Source organism: Macaca nemestrina, chromosome 7, assembly GCF_043159975.1.
Source record: "Macaca nemestrina isolate mMacNem1 chromosome 7, mMacNem.hap1, whole genome shotgun sequence".
Lineage (NCBI taxonomy): Eukaryota > Metazoa > Chordata > Mammalia > Primates > Cercopithecidae > Macaca > Macaca nemestrina.
The window spans coordinates 173,051,663-173,064,790 of record NC_092131.1 but is presented as its reverse complement, the minus strand read 5'-3'; the positions used below and the strand labels follow the sequence as shown (position 1 = coordinate 173,064,790).

At 39.9% G+C, this 13,128-nt stretch overlaps 1 pseudogene; it reads right to left on the bottom strand.

The window, feature by feature from the left end:
- Positions 1–10,739: 10,739 nt before the first annotated feature.
- LOC105470738 (ATP-binding cassette sub-family B member 10, mitochondrial pseudogene) lies at positions 10,740–12,714 on the bottom strand (annotated as a pseudogene).
- Positions 12,715–13,128: the final 414 nt, after the last annotated feature.

Genomic DNA, 13,128 nt, shown 5'->3' with positions numbered 1-13,128 from the left:
TATAAACCCTAATCAAAATACCAAGCACTTTGAATGTTAAAAAAATACACAACATGGCCTGTTTTGCATGCTAAATCTATATCAACTGGAAACATTAGGTATGTGATCTAGAGAAATTATTCCAGAACTGAAAGTGAAGATATTATACTGGCCTCTGGAAATGACCAACCACCAAGCTAAAGTTACAGTATTTCCAAACCATCATTCTTAAAATGAAGAAATCATAAATCACTTTTACATTCTTTAGTTCATCTAGAATCATGTGACTTCATGTTTGAAACTGACTTCTGACATAATCTAGTCCAAAATCTTTATCGTATAAATGAAGACCTAAGTCTGTAACTGACTTTCCCTAGACAGCACAATTAGGTGGTGATAGCACCAAGGATTAAAATTTAAGTAGTCTGATTACTAGTGTAATAATCTTGCTACTTCACAATGTTGCCAAAGTAACTTCCATGAAGTAAATATCAGTTTCTCCTATTACTGTATTTTATTGACATCAAAGACTCCATCAGTTGTCAGATGTATTATTACTTCATATACACTAAAGAACATTCCTGGCGAGGTTTGACGTGATATCTTCATAATAATTCTACATAATTTAGTCATTTAAGATTCATGTGTTCTTGAATTTCTTTTGTCTCTTTCAAGACATCTAGCAATCTCTCCCCCCATTAGTTGCATTGTACCTGAATCAGTAACCGAGCATAGCTTTATCTACTTGTGGGAATCCTGCTATCTTAGGTCTTCTAAAACACTTGGTTTTTGTTCCAAAAGAAAAAAAAACAGAATGGAGTTCATTCTTTAGATGCTAAATATTTGTTTCAAAAATATCAAATGCATGCATCACCTCTGTGTTCTAGTAACTTTCTGCAAAGACAACATTTTTTTTGTTTTCATGCTGAACCATAGCGTAACCTATTTTGAAGATATCTTCTACGACAGTTGAGCCCAGCACTTGTAGTATTAACCATGCACACCATCAACTGAAGTGACAATGTGCCATGGCTGCTACTTGGCCAACAGCAATGTATCAAATATTAGATTTAACCAGGTGTCCGAGTTGTGACTTAGAACTGATGAAATACCATTTCAACCATCTCATCCATCATTTTATGTAGTTAAAGTTTACATCGTTGTCCATAACATGAATATCTTCTTCTCTTCAAGAGTAAAAGGCATAAATAATGGCATCTCAAACTTTTGCAGAATAAAGATCGTGAATAACCCAAAGAAGGTCAGTTTTTTTTTTTTTTGAGACGGAGTCTCACTCTGTCGCCCAGGCTGGAGTGCAGTGACGCGATCTCCGCAAGCTCTGCCTCCCGGGTTCACGCCATTCTCCTGCCTCAGCCTCCTGAATAGCTGCGACTACAGGTGCCCGCCACCACTCCCGGCTAATTTTTTTGTATTTTTAGTAGACACAGGGTTTCACTGTGTTAGCCAGGATGGTCTCGATCTCCTGACCTCATGATCTGCCGGCCTCGGCCTCCCAAAGTGCTGGGATTGCAAGCCTGAGCCACCGTGTCCAGCCCAAGGTCAGTTCTTTACCCTTGGCATTCACTAAAGTCCAGAGATGATGACGTTCAGTATACACTTAATGATAGGCAAGATGAAAGACTAGAAAGAGAGAGAAGGCGTAACCTCCCGTGTGTGTGTCTGTGTGTCTGTGTGTTGCTCTCCCTAAACTCTTCCCATTTATTCCAGGAAAAGTGTCCTGAATTCTTCAATTTACATACACTTCTCATACTCCAACGCTGAGGTCAGAACAGGAGCGAGCATCTTTTCCCATGAAGCCAACTCCACAGTTACACAGCTAATTGATTTAATGATGCCACCTGACCAGGGCTTGTCCAATCATTGTACCTAATTCTTTAGCTACAATGACTGGTCTAGCTTTGAGCATATGACCTAATCCAATCCAATTTGAAACTCCCCCAGGGTTTTACAAAATGAAGCTAAAAGCTGGAATTTTTTTCCTTTCTCCTTAGATAGGTATGAGGATATAAGCACTGATAATGTCTGAAATCATGCTTTTAACCTTGTCAGAAAACAGTCTGAGATAATTTGTTCAGAACATAACAGAAAATGAGAAGTAGAATCTCAACTGTTCTAATTTTCTCTTCCTTCTGATTGAGGCATTCTGTAGTTTATGTGAGCCAAATAATTCCCTGTGTTGCTTAAGTACATTCAAGTTGAATGTCTTGCATTTACCACCAAAAGCGCTCTGGCTAATACAGTTATTGAAAAAAAAAATGTGCTTATCAAATGTTTATGATTAAGGGTAATATAGCGATAATTATTTTGTGTGACAGCAAATGACAATCACATCAAGTAAGAGCACAATGGGATTCATAGATGTGAATAAAACACTCATTGAGGTTGATTCCTTTTCCTCTTAATTTTATTGTTTTCTTTCTCATCTGCAAATAATGGATCCTAATATCTAGTCCACAGTGAAGGTATTGACCAAGCTGTTTTAGGAGGAAGCGCCCATGGCACGCATCACGTACCTTCTGAACATTGTCACGTCCCGAGCATCGCTCTGGAGTCAGAGATGCTCATTATTTGCATCCCAAATACACAGGATGGACTCTGCAAATTCAGGCAAGGTGCTTCAACTCTCTGATCATCAGCTTTTGTTTTGTTTTATTTGTAAAGTGAGGATAATAATCAGTACTTCAAAGGTTGTTATGACAGTAAATTGCCATAAAGAAGTCATGGCACTTAAATGGACTCCATAAACTGTAATAATTTCCATTATTCTTCCTCCCTTCTTTCCTTTCATTCATATAACAAAGATGTATTAAGTTACTGTTGAGTTTCTGCTATTGGCCAGTCACAGAGTTCTCCATGGTACTAAACACCGGAGATTCAAAAAGAATGTTATTTCTCTTCCTCTTAAAATGTATATAGTTGGATAAGAGGTAATAAATAAGTAAAAATATAATAGTACATAACCACGTGTGCAATAAAAAGCTGTATAGATTATAATGGGAACAGAGAATGGAGTGGTTAATCTTCCTGGCCAATGGGAGGCCGAGACGGGTGGATCACGAGTTCAGGAGATGGAGACCATCCTGGCTAACACGGTGAAACCCCGTCTCTACTAAAATACAAAAAAAATTAGCCGGGCGAGGTGGCGGGCGCCTGTAGTCCCAGCTACTCGGGAGGCTGAGGCAGGAGAATGGCGTGAACCCGGAAGGCGGGGCTTGCAGTGAGCTGAGATCCGGCCACTGCACTCCAGCCTGGGCAACACAGCTAGACTCCGTCTCAAAAAAAAAAAAAAAAATGTAGGGTATATGTAATTTAATTACGGAAGTATCAGAAAGGATGCAGGACTTCTGGGGCAGAGCTGAATGAGCGTAGCCACTTAGATCCTGCCGAAAGAGTGGCAACAGTTCCTTAGAACACCAATAGCAGTGGATATAACTTTCGGATTACTTTGTTTACAATGATAGTAAAATGGTATAAAGTTTACATTTCAGAATTTAAATATAATCATTCTTAAGAGGTATTTTATCATTTTAATCAAATCTGGAGTTCGTTAATCCTCTCTTATCTATTACCCAATACAGATTTCTCTGTTATCTATTATCCAATATAGGAAGCTGCTCTGGGGATTCTTCTTTACTGTTAGTTACATGTACACAATAAAGTGAATACTGTTATTGTTTCGCAGTACTGGAGATATTGAGTTCAGAATTTGTACTGTTTTGTGATATAAATGCAGATATGCTAGTTGATTCCATTTTGAGTTATGAACCAGTAAACTGTTCTTGTTTTTATTAGAAAAGGAAAATATTTTATTTCAGTGTAGAATTTTGTAGGCAGAAATTTAGTTAATAATATTCTTGAAACTTCTACCTCTACATAATACGCAATATGTTTTTCTTTTTTATTTTCATTTATTTGAGACAGAGTATCACTCTGTTGTCCAGGCTGGAGTGCAGTGGCGCCATCTCAGCTCACTGCAACCTCCACCTCCCAGGTTCAAGTGATTCTCCTGCCTCAGTCTCCAGAGTAGCTGGGATTACAGGCACCCGCCAACATGCCTACCTAATTTTTGTATTTTTAGTAGAGATGGCGTTTCACCATGTTGGCCAGGTTGGTCTCGAACTCCTGACCTTGTGATCCTCCCGTCTCAGTCTCTCAAAGTGCTGGGATTACAGGCATGAGCCACCGCACCCGGCTGACTATTGGTGAAATTTTAATGGGGGCTTGAGAATTAGATGCAAGAATATGTTAATAATAATTTTCTGGTTTTGTTTGTTGTATTGTGCATGTATTGCATGTGTGTGTGGGGGGGCACACATATTACTGTAATAGATTTGTAATATATAGAATTATATATCTGTATATACACATATAGACACACAATTGTGTTTGTAGAAAATATATATGAAAGCAGAGTTTTTCAACTTTGGCACTATCGCTTTTGACATTGGGCCATTTAATTCTTTGTTGTGGGCATTTCCTGTGAATTGTAGGATGTTTAGCGACTTGCTTTGCCTTTAATAACTAAATGACGGTAGCACCCTCCTCACACCATTCCCCAGACTAACAACTAAAAATATCTTGAGATATTATCAGATGTTTCGTGGAGGGCAAAACTCCCCCTGGTTGAGAATCACTCTACTAAAGTATTTGGAGATGACAGAGCATCGTGTTCATTTCTATATGTTGTTAAAATATCTTTCAAAGTTGAATGTAAAATTAAGACATTTTCAGAAAAATTAAATGGGCTAATTTGTCACCAGCAAATCCATACTACAAAACATGCTAACGGTAGTTTTTTGGCCTGAAAGGAAATAACATCAAATCTAAACTCCAAATTAGAAGAAATTAAAAGCGGCCGGGCGCGGTGGCTCAAGCCTGTAATCCCAGCACTTTGGGAGACCGAGACGGGCGGATCACGAGGTCAGGAGATCGAGACCATCCTGGCTAACAGGGTGAAACCCCGTCTCTACTAAAAAATACAAAAAGCTAGCCGGGCGATGTGGCGGGCGCCTGTAGTCCCAGCTACTCGGGAGGCTGAGGCAGGAGAATGGTGTGAACCCGGGAGGCAGAGCTTGCAGTGAGCTGAGATCCGGCCACTGCACTCCAGCCCGGGGACAGAGCGAGACTCCATCTCAAAAAAAAAAAAAAAAAAAAAGAAATTAAAAGCATAGAAATGATAAGTATGTGAGTAACAGGAAATACTTTGTCAATTTCATTGAAGGGAAACTGAGTATTTAAGTTGAAAAAGTTATCATTTTATTGTGGGGTTTATGATGTGCACAGAAAAATTTATACTAAAAAAATCACAAAAGACAGAGGGGGAATAAAGGAAATGTTATGGTCATCAGTTTTTGTTGTTGTTGTTGTTGTTTTTAATAGACTTTCTTTTTAGGGCAGTTGTAAGTTCACAGCAAAATTGAAAGAAACCTACAAAGATTTCTCAGACATCATTGTGTCCACACATGCACAGCCTGACCCTTTGTGGTCATTCTCCTCTGGAGTGTCCCATTAGTTACCGCCAATGAACCTGCATTGGTATATCCTTATCACCTAGGTCCATAGTTTACACTGCGGTTCACTCTTGCTGTCATATATTCTATGAGTTTGGGCAAATGCATATACCAGTATAGTATCATGCAGAATACTTTTCTGCCCTAAAAGTCCTCGGTGCAAATGAATAGGATAGGAGGAGCACAGATCACGTTTTAGTAAAATGTTGCCGTGTTTTGATTTGACAAAGTAGCCATCACTATCCATCACTGGAGAGAATGTAAACATAGAAAAAGGATTTTTCACGTTGTATATGAAGTTGTTTTTTATATTATATATGAAGTTGTAAAAAATGACCTGTAAGTAAAATTTAGATTAGTTAAGCATAAGTTGATGATTATCGTAATACAATTAACTCAATACAAAAGCAATGCAACTAACTCATCTATGCAATTTAAAATGAATACTTAAAATGCAATTAAGCAAAAATAAGAGAAGAGAAACAAGAAACAGATTGTACAGTTTTTAAAACTGGCACAACACCTTTCATTTAACATATTTATGAACTAAATTATCCAAGTAAAGGTAGAGATTGTCATATTAGACATCTAATGTTGTCTACCAGAAACATACATTAAACATAAAGACACAGATAGGTGAAAAGTAAACCTATAGGAAAAGATAAACCATATACACAGCAAGTATTAGGAAGCTTGTGTGGCTGTATTAGCAAAATGCAATGTAGACTGGAAAAGAGGGTGCATTATAAGAGAAAATGGGGGCATTTCATAATTATGAAATAACCAATTCATCAGAGGACAATAATATTCCAAAAGGGTCACCCACTTAATAATAAAGCCTCATAATTCATGAAGGAAAGTAAGCAGAACTGAAGGGAGAAATGGATAAATGACAATAATAATTAAAGATTTTAATATCCCTCTGTTCATCACTGATAGAACAGTAAGACAAACCAATCATATGGCTATAGAATATTTCAACTTCATTATAAATCACCTTGATCTTATTGACATTTATAAAAACTACACTTAAAATGCTGAATATACATTGTTTTCTTGTGTATTGAAAGCATCGCCAACATAGGCCAAGTGCTGAATCAAAGAGTAAGTTTAAATGAATTTATGTTTTAGATTTTATAGAATATATTCTCTGATCACAATAAAATTTAATTTGAAATCAATGACATGAGATACACAGGAAATCCCCAAATAGTTGTAAATAACATGAAAAACTATTTAACTCATAGTTCACAAAAGAAATCAAAAGATAATTTAGAAAAAATATAATCAAGGAAAACAGTATATTGAATAAACATCTGCACCTAGATGTTTATTTCAGCACTATTCACAATAGCCAAGATATGGAATCAACCTAAGGGTCCAACAACAGATGAATGGTTAAAGAAAATGTGGTACATCGGGCGGGCACGGTGGCTCACACTTGCAATCCCAGCACTCTGGAAGGCCAAGGTGGGCAGATCACTGGAGGTCAGGAGTTCAAGACTAGCCTGGCCAACATGGCGAAACTCCATTTCTACTAAAAATATAAACATTAGCTGGGCATGGTGGCACATCCCCAGCTACTTGGGAGTCTGAGGTGGAAGAATCACTTGAATCCAGGAGGCAGAGGTTACAGTGAACCAAGATCATGCCATTGCACTCCAGACCAAGACTCCATCTCAAAGAAAGAAAGAAAGAAAGGAAGAAAAGAAAAGAAAAGAAAAGAAAAGTTATACATACATACATACACAATGAAGTACTATTCGGCCATAAAAGAGAAGGAAATCTTGTCCTTCACAGCAACATGCATGGAAATGGAGGATATAATGTAAGTGAAATGAGTCAAGAAAAGAAAGGTAAACATTACAGCTTTTCACTCATATTATAGAAGCTAAAATATTTTGATCTTATAGAAGTTAAAAGTAAAACAGAGGATGCTAGAGGCTGGGAAGTGTAAGAGGAAGGAAGGGATAGGAAGATATTTGTTAAAAGATTCAAAATTAAAGCTAGATAGGAATAATAAGTTCTAATGCTCTATACCACTATGGTATGACAATAGTAACAATAATATATAGTTTTGAATAGTTAGCAAAGGATATTGAATGTTCCCAAAACAAAGAAATGATGTTTGCAATGATGGATATGCTAATTACTGTCATCTCATCAGGGTAATTAAATATATACACTGTGTGTATTGAAACATCACTATGTACACATAAATATGCACAATTATGATGTGTCAATTAAAAATAAAATTATAGGCCGGGCGCGGTGGCTCAAGCCTGTAATCCCAGCACTTTGGGAGGCCGAGACGGGCGGATCACGAGGTCAGGAGATCGAGACCATCCTGGCTAAGACGGTGAAACCCCGTCTCTACTAAAAATACAAGAAAATTAGCTGGGCGAGGTGGCGGGCGCCTGTAGTCCCAGCTACTCGGGAGGCTGAGGCAGGAGAATGGCGTGAACCCGGGGAGGCGGAGCTTGCAGTGAGCCGAGATCTCGCCACTGCACTCCAGCCTGGGGCACAGAGCAAGACTCCGTCTCAAAAAAATAATAAAAAATAAAAAATAAAATAAAATAAAATAAAATTATAACACACCTACATATTTGTGGTGCAGAGTTAAATTGAGAGAGTAATTTATTACTTTAACTTCTTGTATTGGAAAAATACGTAAGTTTAAAAGTCAATTAAAAAAAAAACAAATTGGCCGGGCGCGGTGGCTCAAGCCTGTAATCCCAGCACTTTGGGAGGCCGAGACGGGCGGATCACGAAGTCAGGAGATCGAGACCATCCTGGCTAACACGGTGAAACCCCGTCTCTACTAAAAAATACAAAAAACTAGCCAGGCGCGGTGGCGGGCCCCTGTAGTCCCAACTACTTGGGAGGCTGAGGCAGGAGAATGGCGTGAACCCGGGAGGCGGAGCTTGCAGTGAGCCGAGATCCGGCCACTGCACTCCAGCCTGGGCGGCAGAGCGAGACTCCGTCTCAAAAAACAAACAAACAAAAAACAACAACAACAAAAAAAACAAATTGAAGCATAATTTGAAAAAAATAAAATAATAGAGGTAATGAAAGAAATAAATGAAATTGGAAGTAAATAGTAAATTCACAAAGTGAAACAAACGTTACTTTGAAAAGATCAATAAAGTTGTTACATACTAGTAAGACTAAGAAAAAAGGACTGATGAAAGAAGAAATATCATTACAGAGCCTCTGTATTTAAATCATCATTATTACGAACAATTCCATACTCACGAATTTGGCAGTTTAAAGTTCTTAAAAGAGATAAATTAGCAAAGCCTATTTAAGAATAAATTGATAATGTGATTTTTTCTGTGTCTATGTGTATCCTTATATTCTAGGTTTTCTAATTTATTGGCCTATGGTTGCTCATAGTAGCCTTTAATGATCCTTAGAATTTCAACAAAGAAATTAAGAAGAAATTGAAAGATGTATTGAAGCCAATGAAAATGGCAACGCAGCATACCAAAACCTATGGGATACAGCAAAAAGCAGTAGTAAGAGAGAAATTTATACTTACAATTTCCAAGATCAAAAAAAGTGAAAAACCTCAAATAAACAACCTGATGATACATCTTTTTTTTTTTTTTTTTTTTTTTTTTTGAGACAGAGTCTTGCTCTGTGCCCCAGGCTGGAGTGCAGTGGCGAGATCTCGGCTCACTGCAAGCTCCGACCCCCGGGTTCACTCCATTCTCCTGCCTCAGCCTCCCGAGTAGCTGGGACTACAGGCGCCCGCCACCTCGCCCGGCTAATTTTCTTGTATTTTTAGTAGAGACGGGGTTTCACCGTGTTAGCCAGGATGGTCTCGATCTCCTGACCTCGTGATCCGCCCGTCTCGGCCTCCCAAAGTGCTGGGATTACAGGCTTGAGCCACCGCGCCAGGCCTACATCTTTTTTTAAGTTCACTATAAATTTTAATCTTTTTTTAAGTTCACTATAAATTTTAATCTATGATATAAATATTACCTAAAGATATAATTGAACATCATGTATCAGAAAATAAAACATAACAATGCAATGCAATTTTGTAAATACCTCCATGGCACAAGGATTCTTTTCCTCAGATTCAACCTTGTAATTGTGTTTTATTTGCTTTCTGAAAATCACACTTTATAAAGAACACAAGTAGAGCTTGTTAAAATGATTGTCACAGATGTACTGTTTACTATTTCAGAAAACACCACATTCATTCATTCCTATAAATTTTATTCACTAATTATGAAGAATAAAATATAATATTCCATGCTTGTCATGAAACAGCGGTTTCTTCTTCCAGTCTAATCAGGGAACTAATAAATGCTTAGTTCATGGCAAAACTTCCATTTGATTTCCATTGACTTAATTACTTCTTAGGGTATAGCCTCATCAATGGAGAAAAAGCACTTTTTTCTCCAGGCAACAGCACATTAACAGCACTGAATAAAAAATATGGCAAATTCAATGGTTGTCAGCATTGCTTTAGTAATTTCGAGACTATAAATAAAACGCTAACCATAAATAAAAAAGAGTTTACTAATATCTTCTTTTCAGGAGAGTGATACATTCTGAAGGTTTCTTGTTATTCTATTGAATAGCAAGGACTTCCAAACTTAAATGTCTTAAGGCTGAAAATTAGTTATGTTCCTCAGATTTTAACCTTATTAATGATATTCCAAAAGTATTATAGATTCAATTTGTCTTGAAATTATAAATTTCTAACAGATATTTTTCAAAATACATGCCTTTAAACAACTTAAATGAGAAAATCATTCATTCTTAATAATACCTGACAGTTCGTCCCTTGCTTCCCAGAAGTTTTTAAAAGAAAACTTGTTAGGATTTCATATGCCAAAATGTTGAAAACTGCACATATTCAAACATAGTTCCCATAGGAACACATACTCCTCACCTCTCACACCTTTGAAGACACAGGCGACAGGCAATATAAATGTTCCCTTCTTTCCAGCTGATGTTAAATGGTTCAGTTTGCTTCATGGGATTATCGGAATACAGGGTTAAATTTTCATTTTCCATTACTCTATCTAGTAAAATTGAACTTAAATTAGGTAGAATACTACCAGAAGAATTACACGGTGATTGGTAAACTGGCCTAAAATAATCAGGCTTTTTTATTTATAATTCCCTTTTTAAAGTTGTCATTTGACAATTGCTTCAATCTTCAGGCAAAAGAAAATGAGGTGCCATGCTATATTAATTAAAATATTCCACAATAAAAGAAAATGCAAACCCTGAAAATAACTTCGGTGCTACACACATTTAAAAAGTTACAATTGTTAAAACTCTGAATAAAAAGATCTTGAGAACAGGTACATTTCAAAACAATATTTTACACACTGGAAAAAAGTATTTTTCAAATAACATGATATATGGTTTACATATTTCAGTCTCTTAGTTGTTGTTGTTGTTGTTGTTTTTCTGCAACACTGTTTTGCATTAAAGTCTCTCATGTGGTTTACTAGATGGGTTCCTGACTCACTGTCCCAATCTTGGATCTCAGCCACACTGGGTTTAGCTGACAGATGTCATGACCATCAAGACTGATAGTTCCAGAAGCAGGGTCCTACAACCTCAGCAGGAGCGAAAGCACTGTTGATTGGCCAGAAACACTTGCGCCAACCAGTGCCCTGACAGATCCTGACGGAATGGAAAGACTGAAATCCTGAAATACGGGCACCTCTGGGCGAGCCGGATAGGCAAATGCACGTTCTTAAACTCCAAAGCACCCTGGAAGCTTTTCTCATTGAAGGTGACCCCTCGTTAAAAGGCAGCTTGGGCTCTCTCTCCAGGAGCTCCCAGAGGCGCCCCCCGGCACCCAGTCCTTTCAATCAGCTCTGAGTAGAAAGAGCTCAGACTTCAATGCTTATTCCACCCCAGAAAGCATATATTAACCCAGAAAGCATACATTAGAAAGCAAGAGGGTTCACCCACGGTCACGTGGGCACTGCCCATCAGCAGCCCTCCTTTGTACAGGCCAGAAAGCACAATCAGGTTTCCGCAGAGCCTAGTTGCTCCAAAGAAGCCAGCCAGAGTAATGCCTCTTTCCTTGCTAACTGCATCACATGGTCCACTTTGCTGGCATATATCTCTATTTCAGTCATTTCTTTCCCGAAACCTCAAACAGTTCTTACACTGCCAATACATTCCTCAGCTAGCTGAGTGGCTTGTGCCAGGGAATCCTGGGTGACTTTGGTCAGTTTCCGTAGATATCGTCCATAAATTACAGCAATGATGGACACTGGAGGCACCGCTCCAAACAACGGTGGGCACATTAGGTGAGACAAAAACCTGGGCCCATCTGAAAGGTTTTCAGTCACTGAGCGCCCCAGGAGCGCAGTGTCTGATGAGAGGCGGTTAACCAGTTCTCCTGTGCGAGTCTTGTCAAAGAAAGCAACCCTACCTCCGAAGGGAGGAGAAGAATGAAGTTCTCAGCCTGGAGTTTGCAAGAGGTAGACATGAATGGCATTGGCGGCAGCACCACACAGAAACACGCCACTGAGCCCAAGGCAGAGGCGGGTCAGGTTGTCGCTGCAGTCCACAGTGGGGCTGGTAGAGATGACATCGACGACCTGACCCGGGAAGAAGGGGGAAGACATGGAGCTAACACGACATCGTGAGAAATCCAACCGCAGCTGCCATCCTCGGGCGCTCAGGTTACACCAGCCCCAGGAGCTTCGTGGCCTCAGAGTCAGACCGCCGACGATCGCAGCCGCGTCTCGTCCCCGGGAGGCGCCTCCGGCCGGTGCCGCAAGGCCTCTTTTCCCGCCCAGGCAGTGGCGGTGGGACCTGGGCACCCAGCGCGGGGGCGCCAAGGAGCGCCCGGCCCGGCTCAAGAGCCCCGCTCCTGCAGCTGCCCGCCCGAGCCCACAGCCCCAGGAGCCTCGCCAGCCCCGCGCCGCCCCGCGCGCCGCCCGCGCGCCGCCCCACCCCGCCCCAACAGCAGCTCCTCCAGCGGCGCGCGGCTCCAACCCCCGGAGCAGCGCCGTCCCCGCGCCGTATAGCGGCGCCGGCCTCAGGCCAGTGAACTGCCGTAGGGACCCGGGGCGCGGCTGGCCCGGCCCACGCGCAGGATACCGGCAGGAGCCGCCTCGGCTCGGCTGGACCGTGGGGCCGGTACATCTTAAAGAACTAGAAAAGCAAGAATAAACCAGACCCAAAATAAGTATACAAGAAAGGAAAGAGTAAAGGTAAGAGCAGAAATTAATGAAATTGAAATGAAAAAAAAAATCAACAAAATGTAAACTTCGTTTTTTAAAAAAGATAAACCAAACCACTAACCTTTAGCCACCCACACACACCCACACCCCCACACACACACACAGAAAAAGAAAAAAAAACTAAATAAAATCAGAAATGAAAAAGGGGACATTATCATTGATTCTGCAGAAATTGTAAGGGTCATTAGAGGCTAGTAGGAGCAACTACAGGCCAATACATTAGAAAATCTAGAATAAATGGATACTTTCCTAGACACATCCAATCTAGCAAGAATGAACCATGAAGAGCTCCAAAACCTGAAAAGACCAATAAGTGATGAGATGGAAACAAAACATCTCCTAGCTAAGGCCGGGCACGGTGGCTCCCGCCTGTAATCCCAGCA